Raw genomic sequence first — 17,489 nt, forward strand, 5'->3', positions numbered from 1 at the left:
CTAGTTGTGCTGTAGAAAGACAATTAGTGCTTTGGAAAGAATACCATAGTTGTGTTTAACTTTCTATAGGAGAATACATAGTAGAAGTTAGAGTGAATTCAACCCCTAGTTCCCATCCATAATCTACTTCATTCTCATCCACAATTCCATCTTCAACTGTTTAGCTTTGTTTTCTTGCTTGGTATTGCTTTTGCCTTATTGTTTCTTCCATGCCCTGCAACTCTGTTGCTTTTCTGTTTTGCATTTTCTTCACTGCTTGAGCAGCTGCAGCTGCTGCTGCAACTCTGTTGTTGCTGCACTGCTGTGCATTTTCTGTAGCTGCAGTACTGCTGCTGTAACCCTTGCTGCATTGCTGCCTTTTTCTTCTTCTGTTGCACTTCTTCTGTTGCTGCTGTAGCTTCTTCTGCTGCTGCTGCCTTTCTGCAGCTGCTGCTGCCACTCCTTGCCTTGTGCTGCTGCTGCAGTACTGCTTCCTTTTTCTTCCTGCTGCTGCTGCTCCAAGGCTCACTTCACTCCTGAGCCCAAGTCCACTTCAGTGAAACCAAAGGCTAAAGGCCCAACTAACTGAGCCCAAAGCTCAGTTCACTTTCAAAAGCCTCTGAAGCCCAGTTAAGGCCAAAGCCTAGTGAACTGTTAAGCCCAATTCACAGTTGAACTGTTGAGCCCAAAGCTCAAATCAGTTCACTGAAACCAAAGCCCATAGTCCACAGTTCCTGCAGCCCAAAGCTCACTTCAAAAGCTGAGCCCAATCCAATTCAGGCTTAACCAAAAGCCCAGGTTCTTGACTGAAACAAAAGCCCAAGGTATAGTTCACATTACAGAGCCCAATTCATTCAAAGGGCACTCAAACCCATTAGTACTCAAGCCCAATTTAAGCCAAAAGGCTTCTAAGCCCAAAGCAAATTTAGGAACCCAATTAGCTAAACACTCCAAAACACACCCGATCTCTGTGGATCGACCCGTACTTGCACGAGCTACAACTGACGACCGTGCACTTGCGGTATTACTGTAGGCCCGTTTTTATTGCTTCATTTTTATACACATCTCCTGGCCTGCCAAGTTTTTGGCGCCGCTGCCGGGGATTGGTGCTGTGTTTTATCTGTGTTTTTAGCTATTTTGTATTTCATTTCATAGCATTTGCATCTGCATCTGCTTCATTTCATTTGCTGTTGGACCTGCTGATTCTGAACCTGTTTTTCCTCTGCTGGGACGCCACTAAGGAAAAGAACCAAAACCCAACTGGGTTTTTGCAACAATATCAGAGCAGCTGGGCTGTGCTAAAAAGGTAAGCCTAAACCCATTCAATTGAGAGAACCCAACCTGTGGGCTTCCAAATTTTTTAAATGTGGGCTTGTAATAATTAACCCAATTTTTTTGGGCTTTTTATTTTTCTATTTTGGGTTTGTAATAATTTATTTTTGGGCTTGTTGTTTAATTTGTGGGCTTGTATTTATTTTGTGTGGGCTTGTTTAAATTTTTCCATTGGACTTGTATTTTGGACTCTGGGTTTAAACCCAGCTGATAACCGATTGTGGGCCGCAGCCTTCCTTCCATTTCATTAGAGGCTTGCACAGTGGGCTTGCTCCCATTTCAAAAAACCAAATTTTATTTTCTTAATTTTATTTTCTTTAAAAAAAAAAAAAAAAAAAAAAAAAAAATTTGCTCCTAATTTCAAAAACCAAAACTTTTCTCCCATTCAAAAACCAAATTTTACTTGCTCCCATTTTGACAACCAAATTTTTTCTAACATATCCCATTAAAACCAAACTTGCCAAAAAAATGTCTCCCACCAAAACCAAATTTTTCCCAAAAATCCAAACCCTTTAAAAACCAAATTCTGAGCTTTGTAACATAGTTACTTAGCTTTTGAGCCAATCATGTCTGGATATTGGTCTGCTCCTGGGGATGGAAATAAAACTCTTAGAGAACTTGCTTATGGGCATATGCCACGTTATGAACCTTCCACGGACCATGATGTCAATAGTCATAGGAATTATTATGGACATTTTCAAAGTCCCGAGCCGCAATACATGAACCCTAATGACTATTCATACATGCATCATTTATCGCAACGTGAAAATGAACATTTTGCTAGTGCCTCACTCACACAATCATCTCTGATGGATCAATTAGAAGCTCGAATCGCAGCTTTAGAAATGCAATCACATGAGGAATCTGTCACATCTAATTTTCTTAGGCAACCTGAAATCTATGCATGTCCCGCATGTGGTAGTTTAGACCACCCTGTTGAGCATTGTCATATTTTGCATAATTTTAGGCAATCTAGAGAAAATCCAAGGTATGAAATGCCCATAAATTGTGAGAATGGTAGTCATTGGGACCATAATCAATCCTTTGAGGGTTGCGATCAATCTTTTATAAACCCTAATGACCATGCATACATGTACCATTCACCACAATTTGAACATGAAGAATTTTGTACTCCCATGAATTTAGACTCCACCACAGAAGCTTTCAGACTTAGTGAGCAAAACTTCGATAGATCTACATCACGAATTCAGGCATATTTAGATCAGATTTTGCTTCACCTACAAAAGGGGGAAATTCATGAGGAAATGTATGTTGTCCCTAATGAAGTGTCTAGTCCCATCCATGTAAATGATGATTATGAACCTAATTTAGAGGAACATGAATCGACTAATGACACCACCACTTTTAATGAGGACCAATATGCATGCTACCATGATGATGATTATGATGATTATGATGATGTGTTAGAAGAACATGAAAATATTGTGGAACCTGTTGGTTCAATAACATATGGCTTCTCGCCCTCGACCTTCATGAATGTTGTTTTTTCTAATACTCATTGTAATTCATATGATTTTGATATTGACATGGGATTCGTACAATTATTCTGTGAAGATGAGCATGACATAGGAATAGTTGAATCTTCTGTAGACACTAATATGCATGAAAATATATTTGATGTGTCTGATTCTCTACCTAAGTCACATTGTGATATTTCTCCTGATTTGCCGATGCATGAGAATAAATTTGTTGATGATGTTGATGATTCTGAGTGTGAACTTGCCAATGTGAATGATGATTGTGAGCATGATGTGACATGTGTAGATGATTTAGAGATTTTGATTTGATTGATAATGATATGCCTATTCTCCTACAAGTCACAATCTGTTGGCCTTCCACCCAACCTAGATTTGGTTTGTACCAATATTGTAAAACCAATTTTTCTGAAAATCCTAACCTAGGTTTGGAACTGTGTGCTTCCCAAGTCCTCTTGGACTATTTTGCTTCCAAATAATACATTTGAGGAACCACAGTTGGAAATTGCATGTTTGCCCGTCCCTAGCACAGTTCATTTCGAGCTAGACCTTTTGCATGATGAACCCCCGAAACTGCGCGATTTTGTTTTCAAAATTATATCTTCTGTAAAATCCAGGTTTGGGGGTAGCTCATTTTGTTTCACAGTTTCACTTGCGTTTCTTTCCTATTATTATTGTGTGAAGCTGTTGAAATGTCTACACTTGTCTTTTGGGTTGATCCTCAACTCTTTAGATTGTTAGTGTATGGTGAATTTTTGTATATAATCCAGTAGATAAATTTTTAAAAACCCTTTTGTTCCTTTTGTATATATTTTGCTAATCCAATATGATCTCGGCTGAAATATGTTGGATTTTTGCCTTGAATAACGGAGTTTTAATTCTGCTTTCGCCGAAATCGGGTATTCTCTCTCCTTTTACTCTACTCAGCATGTCCCTTTCCATATGTTGCATTTTAATTCTTTCCATATTTTGAAACATTGAGGACAATGTTTAGTTTAGGTTTGGGGGTATAGAGTAGATACCACGATAATTGCTATAATTGAAAACGAACTCCTTTTTTTTGAAAAAATTGAAAAATTCCAAAAAAATTAAAAAATCAAAATTCAAAAAAATTAAAAAATGAAAAATCATAAAAAATGGAGCTCATTTACCTTGAAATGTTGACTCTTGTGCAAATATGTATTTTATTAGGAGTCTTAGTCTAGATATTTAGGCACCCTGATTCTAGCACAATTCACATAGTGATAAGAAATTTGCACGCGCACGATCTACCAATACATGTATGGCCTCGATCTTCAAGGTGTTGGATAGGAAGTTACGATTGCCAATCACTTTAGAATACTGAACGAAACTTTACTAGCTTGTTCTTTGGTTGGTTGGGATAGAAGGTGGAGGTTACATTAAGAAAGACAACCATCGAATTTAACTGGGTGCATCAAAAAGGGCTACCTCTTGCAAAGTGTCATGTAATCTTTTGTTTCTTTTTGTTATGTATCAATAGTGAACCAAAAAAAAAAAAAAAAAAAAAAAAAAAAAAAAAAATGTATATATTCAGAAAAAAATATCAGAAAAATACCAAAAAAATCAAGTATTTATCAATTCCATTATCTCTTGTTCCAAAAATAAAAAGAGAATAGTCAATGTAAATAAGAGTCATGTAAATAGTCATCTTTTGTTGTTTCTTTTGTAATAAGCAAGGAAGGGTGTATGCCATTGATGTACAACGCGAGTAATTGTGAAATACCTCCAACTCATTCACAATTCTCGTAAAGTCCGGACAGCTAGCTAGATTTCGACCTCAGTTCTTAGCCTGAGAAACTATCTCTTGGTGATTAGTAGTCATAACTTCAGATCTTTCTTTACACATGTGTAGATACACTTTACACTCTTATCACATGTCCTTATTTGATATCAGTGCTAGGATTGTGCCTTCGATAGCTAGATTGACATCTCCATTTTGCTGTGAGCTTAACTGTTTTGCACATGTCACATTTGACGGAATATGAGCTTATATTTTGTCCTTAGGTTTTGTAGGCACACCTCTAGTAAACCTTCACGAGACTTCAACTCGTCCACTAGGGACACTTAGTGGTTTAAAAGGCTTAGTGCATACGCTAAATGCATTCGAGAGACCAGCGACAGTGGTATAGTTAGGATTTCCTTAGTTTTATTTTACTTGAGGACAAGTAAAATTCAGGTTTGGGGGTATTTGATGAGTGCCAAATATTGTATATATTTATCCCTTTTTGTTGGCATTTTAACTCATCTTTTGTGCATTAATTCTACATTTTATCCCATATTCTGTATTTTCATTGTTTTCAAGAATAAATATTTTTATTAATTAATTTTGCATTTTTAGGTAATAAATAAAGTTCGGATGTGTCGTGGAGCGAAAAGAGCAGAAAAGTAGTGAAAAGCCGGGAGAAATTACGCAAGGAAACCGCGAAGAATGGTGCGCACAACCTCATTTTCTACACACAAAAGCGCCTCCGTTCTCAGCCATCAGATCAGTTCTCAGGAGCATCCGACGGTCGCTCCTTCATAGAGCATCAAAATCTGAAGTCTATGCCGAGCACCACAGCGCTGAAATTCCAAGCCTTCAGATTAGATGGTAGTTGAATCCAGCGGTCACCTCATCACTGTGCATCAAATCCCGATGATTCCGCCCAACACTACAACACCTAACCTAATCTAGCACCGTTGACTTCGTTGTGTTCCACATCCAACGGTCGCTACAAACTGCTTCTCTCTTAGCCGTCCGATCTACCTACCATCTCCATATCCAGCAGCTCAGCTTGCCAAACATCGAACCAGATGCTCCCGCTTCACACCCTAGCACCGAAGCCTATTATCCACCCAAACAACCCATCGCCCCAAAACTTCATCTCCTTCACCCGACAGTTGCAGAGCTCTGCAACTCCACCACCTCCCCTCTCTGCCGCTGTCGCTTCCTCCACCACCAGACCTCGAGCTCCAACACCACCATCTCCAACACCCGACAACACCCCATATCCCTAGCCTAGTTATTTTCTTCATCTCACAACCTCTGAAACCCTAGGTTTTGGGGTGAGTAAAATAACTAGAAATTAGGGGACAATAGGAGCAGAGGAAGAGCAACAAGGACTAGAGGAGGCATGGGTCGAGCAGATTTTGGGAGTTTGGAAGCTAAATTTTGGGTAATAAAAGTAAAACCCTAATTTGATAATTTGGGTATAAAAGGGAGGTGATGTAGGATGTTAAAACTTGTTCTTGGACTAGCCAAGTTTCCACCCAATTTGGGTTAGGTTAATTCCAATTTCAAATTGCACTGTTAATCCTTAATGTATGATGCTCCTGTTCATTTTTAATTGTTCCTGTTAGTTGCATTTTTACTTTTAATTGCATTTGTTCTTGTTCTTGATTTTAATTCTCTGTCTATATGAATGTTGTCATGTTAGTTCACCATGTTATTCTCTGTTATGCTCACTGCCTTGTAATGTTAGTGTAATGTTTGTCATGTTCTAAACCATCATGCTAGGGACTTGATGAATACCTAATTTCTTATTGTGTAGTACATTGATCATATTGCTTTAGAAGGCTAAACAGGTTTAGGAAAAACTTGAACTTAGTTCATCATCACCTCACTTTCACAATGTATGCCAAGTATACTTTGTAGTTAGGTTCATGAGCTGTTGATAAGCTGCAACTCAAGCTGAATTCATAATCCTTTGACTAGTTGTGCTGTAGAAAGACAATTAGTGCTTTGGAAAGAATACCATAGTTGTGTTTAACTTTCTATAGGAGAATACATAGTAGAAGTTAGAGTGAATTCAACCCCTAGTTCCCATCCATAATCTACTTCATTCTCATCCACAATTCCATCTTCAACTGTTTAGCTTTGTTTTCTTGCTTGGTATTGCTTTTGCCTTATTGTTTCTTCCATGCCCTGCAACTCTGTTGCTTTTCTGTTTTGCATTTTCTTCACTGCTTGAGCAGCTGCAGCTGCTGCTGCAACTCTGTTGTTGCTGCACTGCTGTGCATTTTCTGTAGCTGCAGTACTGCTGCTGTAACCCTTGCTGCATTGCTGCCTTTTTCTTCTTCTGTTGCACTTCTTCTGTTGCTGCTGTAGCTTCTTCTGCTGCTGCTGCCTTTCTGCAGCTGCTGCTGCCACTCCTTGCCTTGTGCTGCTGCTGCAGTACTGCTTCCTTTTTCTTCCTGCTGCTGCTGCTCCAAGGCTCACTTCACTCCTGAGCCCAAGTCCACTTCAGTGAAACCAAAGGCTAAAGGCCCAACTAACTGAGCCCAAAGCTCAGTTCACTTTCAAAAGCCTCTGAAGCCCAGTTAAGGCCAAAGCCTAGTGAACTGTTAAGCCCAATTCACAGTTGAACTGTTGAGCCCAAAGCTCAAATCAGTTCACTGAAACCAAAGCCCATAGTCCACAGTTCCTGCAGCCCAAAGCTCACTTCAAAAGCTGAGCCCAATCCAATTCAGGCTTAACCAAAAGCCCAGGTTCTTGACTGAAACAAAAGCCCAAGGTATAGTTCACATTACAGAGCCCAATTCATTCAAAGGGCACTCAAACCCATTAGTACTCAAGCCCAATTTAAGCCAAAAGGCTTCTAAGCCCAAAGCAAATTTAGGAACCCAATTAGCTAAACACTCCAAAACACACCCGATCTCTGTGGATCGACCCGTACTTGCACGAGCTACAACTGACGACCGTGCACTTGCGGTATTACTGTAGGCCCGTTTTTATTGCTTCATTTTTATACACATCTCCTGGCCTGCCATTGAGCGGATGCATCAAGTCTCGATGATTCGCAAAGCTGAGCCGTGGGATGCGGAAATGATAGATTGATCTAATGGCTACAAGTGAAGAGGATGGTATCGACCGTCGGATGCCTGATACAACGAAACTGACGGATCAAGATGGAGTTAGGTGCTGTAGTGTTAGACAGGAGCTTCAGACTTTGATGACTGGCGATGCTGCGACCGTAAGATGCTGAGATGATCCAATCTGACGGCTAGAAAGGGAAACGGGTATGGATATAGGAAATGGATTTGGGTGAGGGTTTTGGGCCTTGGGTATGCCAAGCCCAAATCTTCTTTAAGGACAATTCTTCCTCTTCAAGCCCAGTTCTAGCCTTTTGGTCTTGCGCACAACATTCTTCGCGGCTTCTTTGTGTAATTCCTCCCGACTTTTCACTACTTTTTTGCTCTTTTCCGCTCCGCAATTCATCTAACTTTATTTATTACATAAAAATGCAAAATTAATTAATAAAAATATTTATTCTTGAAAACAATGAAAATACAGAATATGGGATAAAATGTAGAATTAACGCACAAAAGATGAGTTAAATGCCAAGAAAAATATATAGAAATATGCACTTTTTAGCACTCATCAAATACCCCCAAACCTGAATTTTACTTGTCCTCAAGTAAAACAAAACTAAGGAAATCCTAACTATACCACTGTCGCTGGTCTCTCGAATGCATTTAGCGTATGCACTAAGCCTTTTAAACCACTAAGTGTCCCTATTGGACGAGTGAAGTCTCGTGAAGGTTTGCTTAGAACGTACCTACAAAGTTCTAGGTCAAAATATAAGCTCAGATTCCATCAAATGTGACATGTGCAAGTCAGTTTAAGCTCACAGCAAAATGGAGATGTCAATCTAGCTATCAAAGGCACAATCCTAGCACTGATAACAACTAAAGACACGTGATAAGAGTGTAAAGTGTATCTACACATGCTTCTAGAATGACCTGAAGTTATGACTACTAATCACCAAGAGATAGTTTTTAGGCTAAGAACCGAATTCTAATCCAAGCTAGCTGTCCGGCTTTACGAGAATTGTGAATGTTCACCCAATGAGTTGGTGATATTTCAGTTTACCCGCGTTATACATCGATGGCTGCACCCTCCTTGCTTATTACAAGACTATTTACAACAAAAAGATGACTCTTATTTACATTGATTACTCTCTTTTATTTTTGGAACAAGAGAGAACTATTGTCTTTAACATGACAAAACATGGAATAAATAAATACTTGATATTATTATTTTTTTCTTTTTTTCTTTTTTTTTTGATATTTTTTTGATTTTTCTGAATTTTTCTGATTTTTTTTTTTTTGAAGAAATAACTTTGATCTTTACAACATAATGACACTTTTGATACATGAACAAAAAGAAAAACATAATTACATGACTCTTAGCAAGAGGTGGCCCTTATCGAATGCATCCGGTCAAATTCTATGGTTGCTTTTCTTAACGTATCCTCCAACTTCTATCCCAGCCAACCAAAGAACAAGCTAGTCAAGTCTCATTCAGTATTCTAAAGTGATTGGCAATCTAACTTCCTATCAAACACCTTGAAGATAGAGGCTATACATGTATTGGTAGATCGTGCATGTGCAAGTTTCTTATCACTATGTGAATTGTGCTAGAATCAGGGTGCCTAAATATCTAGACTAAGAATCCTTATGTTTACATACATGCACAAGAGTCAACATTTCAAGGTAAATGAGCTCCATTTTTATGATTTTTTATTTTTTTATTTTATTTTTGGAATTTTTAATTTTTTTTCAAAAAGAAGGAGTTCTGTTTTCAATTATAACATGTTATCGTGGTATCTACTCTATACCCCCAAACCTAAACTAAACATTGTCCTCAATGTTTCTAATGATAAACATATTCATAACTTGGACAAATCAGAAGAACATGTTGAGTTTTGAGAGAAAGGAAAGAGATTACCCGATTTGACGAAAGAAAGAACCGAACTCCATTGTTCATGGTTAGAATCCAACATATTTCAGCCGCGATCACCATGGAGTAGCAAAATATAAAGAAAACATAAAATTTCACTAAAAACTACCTACCAGATTATATACAAAAAATTCACTATATACATAAAGTCTAAAGAGTTGAGGATCAACCCAAAACACAAAGTGTTGAAACATAGACAATTTCAAAACACTAAAATTGGACTTAAATGGGAGTGAGAGTGAAAAACCGAATGAATCACCCCTAAACCTAAATTGTTCAACAGGTTTAATTTTAAGCACAAAATCTTTTAATTTTAGAGGTTCAGGATTCAAAAGGTCTAACTCATAATGGATTGTTTTCGGGATGGGCAAAGAAATGCATTCCAATTGTGGCTCTTTAAAAGTGTTATATTTTGAAGCAAAATAGTCCAAGAGGACTTGGGAGGCACACAGTTCCAATCCTAGATTGGGAATTTTCAGAAAAGTTGGTTTAAAATTTTTGTTGCAAACCAAATCTAGGTTGGGTGGAATAATCTCAATTTGCGATTTAGGTAAGAAAGTGGGTACATCTAAATTATTTTCATGGGTACGATCAATAGTACCAACACATACTTTCCCTAAATCAGAAACAGGTAAAACATGCTCACATTCATCGAACAAAACATCAAGACCTAAATCAGTATCATGATTGTTCGAAGTACTCAAATCATCACCGGAAGAAATAACATTTTGTGACTTAGGCAAGGAATCAGACACATCAAATTCGTCCTCACGCATAATAAAATTAGTTTCTACAGAAGATTCAACTATTCCTATGTCATGTTCATCTTCACAAAAGAATTGTACAAGCCCCATATTAGAATCAAAATCATATGAATTACAATGAGTATCAGAAGAAACAACATTCATGAAGGTTGAGGCTGAGAAGCCATATGTTATTGAACCAAAAGGTTCCACAATATTTTCAGCAAAAACATGTTCTTCTAATATATCATTATCATCATAATCATCATCATGGTAACATGCATATTGGTCCTCATTAAAAGTGGTGGTGTCCTTAGTCGATTCATGTTCCTCTAAATCAGGTTCATATTCAATATCATTTAGATGAATGGGACTGGACACTTTATTAGGGACAACATGCATTTCCTCATGAATTTCCTCCTTTTGTAGTTGAAGCAAAATCTGATCTTCGTCTGAATGCGTGATATAGTTCTATCAGAATTTTGCTCACTGAGTCTTAGAGCTTCTACGGTGGAGTCTAAATTCATGGGAGTACAAATTTCTTCATGTTCAAATTGTGGTGAATGGTACATGTGTGCATGGTCATTAGGGTTGACAAAATATTGATCGCAACCTTCGAAAGGTTGATTATGGTCCCAATGACTACCAACCTCACAATTTGTGGGCGTTTCATAATTTGGATTTTCATGGTATCCCCTAGATTTCCTAAATTCATGCAAAACATAGCAATATTCATCGGGGTGGTCGAAACCACCACAAAAGGTACAAACATGCATATTAGGTTGGCTAGGTTGATACATGGGTGAATAGTTATACGGGTTTGCATATTGAGGCTCATGACCTTGAAAAGGTCCATATTTATAATCCCTATAACTATTGACATCATGGTCTGTGGGAGGCTCGTAAGGTGAATCTTGCCCGTAAGCATCTCTAATAGATTTATTCCAAGAGGCAGACCAAAATCCAGACATGTCTTTGTTTTATAAAATAATCACACAAATCACAAAAAAGTAAGGCCCATACTTTGAGAAAAAAGCAAGCCCATAATTTTTTATTTTTTATTTTTTTTTTTGGCCCAAAATTTAGTTAAGTTTGGTTCACAAAAGAGGCAAGCCCAAAATCCAAAAAGTTAAGTTTAGAGCAAGCCCACTATTAAGAAACTACAAGCCTAACAAACAACTAAATTACAAGCCCAGATAAAGAAAGAAATAAAAATAAAACTAATTATTACAAACCCACAAAAAAGAGAATAAAAATAAAACTAAAATTATTACAATCCCAAACAAAGAAAGAAATAAAATTAAAATTAAAATAATTATTACATGCCCACAGATTAAAAATGGAAGCCCACAGGTTGGGTTCTCTTAATGGGTTTAGGTTTACCTTTGAAGCACAGCCCAGCTGTTCAGCTTGGTTGCAAAATCCCAGTTGGGCTTTGGATCATCCTTCTTCAACTCCTTAACAGAGGCCCAGTTGGGTCACAACTTCTACTCCAACAGCACCAGCCCATCCCAGCTCAACAGATCAACAGCTCAGCAAGGCAGGTTCAGGCTTCAGGCAACAGTTCTGGCACCAGCAGTGTTTTGTTTAACTCAAGCCCACAGAACTGACTGTGTAGCAACTTCAACAGCTGCAGTTTTTGGTTCTCAGTGCTGCTAGCAACAGCTTCTCAAGTCCATTAACAGCTCCTCAAGTACCTGCAACAGATAGAGTTAATTAGTTCTTGCAACAACTCAAAATTGGCTCAACAGAGATAGCCAACATAGCACAGAAACAATGGTTCAGTGCACAACAATGGGAATGAACATAGAAATTGCAGAGATTGCAGTTCTTAGGAACCAATTTGAACTGGTGCAAAGTGACTGTTGCATAGCCATGAAGAACAAGATTCAGGTGCAGTGCAGCTACGTTACACTATGATACAATCTGAGTTGTAACTGAGATGCTGCTGTAAGCAAGAAAAGAAATGGAGAACAGGACAAGATGCAGTGATGAAGTGATGAAAAGTATGCAAGTTATGCAGTGAGAGAAATGAACAAGAGGATGACAATAATGCTTATGACAGTTAGGTAACAGTAATGCAAACTAAGCTAAGATGAAGTACAATAAACTAGCAAACTAACAACAATTAATGATAATGCAGTTAAAGCTACAGGCTTACACTAAGTTACACCAAGAATGCAAGATGAAATGATGCTATGAATATGCAGTATATGCAAGAAGATGCACTAGCTAACAATGCAATATATGCAAGATGACAGTGCAAGAAGGGAATGATGGTTATGGACAGCAAGCAAGAATGCAAGAAAAACAAAGAGACAACACAGCGCCGCTACCGAGTCCCCGGCAGCGGCGCCAAAAACTTGGTAGCTCAAGGAATGAGTCCTAAAACTATGTTTTAACCTAAACCTGCAAGTATACAGGATCTAAAGTAGTGAGTGAGCAAATAAGGGGAAGTCCACAGGGACAAGGAGGGAGCTGGTGTTGTTTTCTAACTATTTCTAGTGACAGTGACTAAAAGCACTAGGGCATTTGAATCCACCTAATAATCCTAAGCTAAGGCAATACCTATTCAACTTATGTTCTTGTTCCTTTCCAGGGAAGGATAAAATGGATAATATGCCAACCATTCTCACTAACTCACCCCTAGCATAAACTGTCTTCTTACAGTACAGCCTATCACATGTTCATTTGATCAATTTAGCTAACTATCATCCCTAACAGGATAAAATGGATAATAATTCTAGCTATGTTATCTAATTCACTCCTAGCATGAACTGTCTTCTCACAGTACAACTCATCACAAGTGCATTTGAATGCTTTAACTAGTAATCATCCTACAACAGTGAACATCATAAGAACATTAAATTGAACAGAAATTTTCTCAACATATGACTAAGGGTTTCATCTACACCCTAGCAAGAGTAATTAGAACATACTAGACATGGTGAACAAATACAATTGAAATTACTGAACTTGAAATTAAACAAGAAGTAACAGTAGAGAGCACTGGATAGTCCAGGCCTCTAAGGTGGTGCTCTGGCTAATCCAGGCATCCTTCTACAACACTCACACATCCCTATTTATAGTTACAAGCTTCAATTAGGGTTTACAAACAAAATCCCAAAATTCCCCAAAAAAAACAGTAAAATTAGGGTTTACCAAATCTTACCTAATTCGATGAAATAACTGCTCCATCACGTCGACTCATCCTTCTACTTCTCTTCCCGCTCCATGTCCTGCTCCAATTACTTCTAGCTCATCAACCTATTTCACCAACTTCACACCTAGGGTTCAGTGGCGTGAAAATAGATGAAATTAGTTGTTGAGGAAGATGTAGGACGTGGTAGTGATGATGGGTTGTGGCTGTTAGAAGCCATGATGGCTTTTGGTGGGAGTTGTGGTGGTTGAGAAGGGGCAGTGGAGGTGATGGTGGTGGCAGAGTTTTCTCTGCAGACGGAATGGAGAAGACGGAGTCGATGGTTTTGGGAAGAAGGGTGCGTTTGTTTTGCGGGTATATGTGTTAGGTGTTTGGGTGTTGAGCGGATGCATCAAGTCTCGATGATTCGCAAAGCTGAGCCGTGGGATGCGGAAATGATAGATTGATCTAACGGCTACAAGTGAAGAGGATGGTATCGACCGTCGGATGCCTGATATAACGAAACTGATGGCTCAAGATGAAGTTAGGTGCTGTAGTGTTAGACAGGAGCTTCAGACTTTGATGACTGGCGATGCTGCGACCGTAAGATGCTGAGATGATCCAATCTGACGGCTAGAAAGGGAAACGGGTATGGATATAGGAAATGGATTTGGGTGAGGGTTTTGGGCCTTGGGTATGCCAAGCCCAAATCTTCTTTAAGGACAATTCTTCCTCTTCAAGCCCAGTTCTAGCCTTTTGGTCTTGCGCACAACATTCTTCGCGGCTTCCTTGTGTAATTCCTCCCGACTTTTCACTACTTTTTTTCTCTTTTCCGCTCCGCAATTCATCTAACTTTATTTATTACATAAAAATGCAAAATTAATTAATAAAAATATTTATTCTTGAAAACAATGAAAATACAGAATATGGGATAAAATGTAGAATTAACGCACAAAAGATGAGTTAAATGCCAAGAAAAATATATAAAAATATGCACTTTTTAGCACTCATCAATTACCAAACCCTTGGAACTCCTCATGTTGTCCTCTCCTGCATCAACTTTTTGGAGTTGAATAACCACCAGATGCTCCTCTTTCATAATCATACTTACACGATGACTCCTAATAATCTGCAAAATGATACTCATCTCCAATATAATGATACTCATCTCCAATATAACAACATCAAAGCAATTGACAAATCAAGTAAACAAGCATAAGACAAGTGTGCAAAGGATATTACCAAACCCTTGGAACTCCTCATGTTGTCCTCTCCTGCATCAATTTTTTGGAGTTGAATAACCACCAGAGGCTCCTCTTCCATAATCATACTTACAAAGTGACTCCGAATTCAACAACTAATCCTTTCTCCTTTGCATTTGCCTATACATCCAGCAAAAAAACACAAAACTTCAAGATATTAGATACTCATCAAAACTCTATTTGTCATTTCATCAAACAAATAAATTGCATAAATAGAAATGGGTATCTGTTTATTAACTTCAGGGTCGAACTCAATACTAAACACAAAGAAATCCCCAAAAATATCAAAATCCTCAAAATAAAGAGAATTAAAACCCTAGATTTGAAAAGTAATGGGGTTGTTTTCTTCTCATCTTGTAAGAAAAATCTAAAATTGCTTAAACTCTTAAACAATCTGCAAATAAAAATCACAAATTAATCATATCTAAAGTTTAGATCTCTAAAAATAGATAGTAGAGTGAAAAATTCAGAGAACGTTAGTAGTGACAGGTGAGAAATGGGAAAGATTAAGGTTGTGATGATAAAAAACGAAGATACGGTTTTGGTAGTTGTAGATGAAGGAAATAAAACCCTAATTAAATGCCTTCGTTTGCAGAATCAAACCCAATCCCAAGAATTTTGATACCAAATAAACACAAAAATTAATGAAAATTTCAACAAACACAAATATAGTGAAACCCTAAGAAAACCCCCAAATCAAATCCCTAATTTCATTCCAAATCTAAACATAATTTGGGATCTACTAGTTTCCTCTGCAAATAATGTGGATTTTCATATGAAATTAGAGTTTTGATTTAGGGGATATAGACATGAATTCTTGTTCATGGAATTTGGTGAGTTTATTTTTTGTTTGGTAAACAAACCAAAAGAAAAATAAGAACAAGATCAGTGTTGTTTGTGTGCTGAAGATCGGTGTTGGTGTTGTTCATGGATGCGGTAGATTGATGATTGTTGTGAAGGTAGCTGGTGGTGGTTGGAGGGAGAGGGAAAGACGAGATGACGTTGGAGAAGAGATGGATGGGAGGGAGTACTGAGTAGTGAGTGTGAAGAGGAGAAAGATGAGGCGCAAACAAAAGGAGAAGATATCTTAATCCTCGATAATAACGAGGTCTATTCTTCCCGATCCAGCCATCCATCTCATCTCAATCGATGGCTCAAATCTTATACATTTCCAGCCGTTCATCAGACATAACTGCAGCGTATGCCTAATGGTCTCTGAATCGGAGTTCCAAGAGGGATACAAGGGTAAATAAAATTTGTCATTCTGAGACGGCTTAGTAGGCTCTCGGATATGGTCCGGGTTTTATTATATCAGAGATCGCTATGTGTGGTCCGCGGTCCAACTACCATTAATGAAGGTCTCGGAAGTGGGTAGCTAAACCCCCATTTATTACTAGTGTAGTATCCTTCTTACCCCCCCCCCCATTCCTCAAGCAGTAGGGTGATCAGCAAGGGATCACTATGAGCTTGGCCGTTCATCGGGACATCCTGAGCCGAGAAAAAGATGGGTCGCACCATCCAGGATTCCATCGGAAAAGCTTTTGCTACACTGAAAATTTCCTTCCCATTATGATCTCTTTTGTGGACTCTTGACATGATTCCAGGATTCAGATTGTACGCTTGAGTGGCGGAATGGGAAATCGTGTTGACAAACTGTGTGGATCTGTCGATCCGGACCTGATGAACGGGTGCATCGGGCGCTGCGGTCGTCTGGGCTGGGTGTCGGACGAACTTCCTCAGATAACCATCTATAATAAGGTGTTGCACGATGTCTTTCACTTCTCGAAAGTTATTTGTAGAGTGTCCTCGATATTGATGATAATGGCAATATTCCGGGTGATCCTTGGTCTCCTCGAACTGTACCCCTCTTGAAGCTGGGTATATGACGTCACTCTTTTTTTCGACCTATTTGAAGATTTCTTCTAGTTGAACATTCAAAGGGGTGTATGTTCTATCATCGTGCCTCGGCCTCTTTCCTTTAGCCACCCATTCCTTCTTCCAATTTCCTCGCGTAGGAGGGGTCGGTCTCTTCTCGGGCCTCCTTTGAACATCGTCCGATGTCGACTCGGGCGCCGCACTAGCCTCTTGCACTCCCCTATCCCTTGACTCTTCCTGAATTTCTTCTAGGGCGATGAAATGTTCTTGCATTTTCCTCATTTCTTTTAATGTTTGTGGTTTTTTCAGTGAACATGGCTATCCAGATGAGATCCGACCTCCCAAGTGTGTTTTCAAACCCGAATATCTGCTGGTCGACGGGTACTTTCCCAATTTCTGCACACAAATTTCTCCATCTATCGGTCAATGATCTGAGAGGTTCTCTGAGCTATCCGGCCAAGGTGATAACCTGTTGACCCTGGGCCGAGGTCTGCTGTTGTGCATGTATGTTTCAAGGAAGGCTCCGACTAGAGTCTCATAACTGTTGACTGTTCCTGGTGCGAGGTTGTGGAACCATTTCCTTGACTCTCCTTCCAAGCTTGCAGGGAAGAACTTGCACATTACCACCTCATGGTTTTTCCATTGTATTAGGGACATTGTGTACATCTTCAAATGCTCAACTGCGTCTCCCGTGCCGTCGAACCTTGATGGGAAGGTGGGGAGCATGCATTTAGGTGGGAAGGCCCTTAGTTCTAGCTCTTGGGTGAAAGGGGTCCTCTCGGCCTCGCTTATGACCTCGGGGAGCTTATCTTCTTCACCGGTTCCTGACAACTTCCTTATCTTTTCCTCTAACTCTCTTAGCTTGGCTTCAGTCGCATTATCGGACCTTGTGTTTCTCTGTTGATTATTTCTCTCGTGCCT

This window comes from Papaver somniferum, chromosome 4 (genome assembly GCF_003573695.1).
Source record: "Papaver somniferum cultivar HN1 chromosome 4, ASM357369v1, whole genome shotgun sequence".
Taxonomy (NCBI): domain Eukaryota; kingdom Viridiplantae; phylum Streptophyta; class Magnoliopsida; order Ranunculales; family Papaveraceae; genus Papaver; species Papaver somniferum.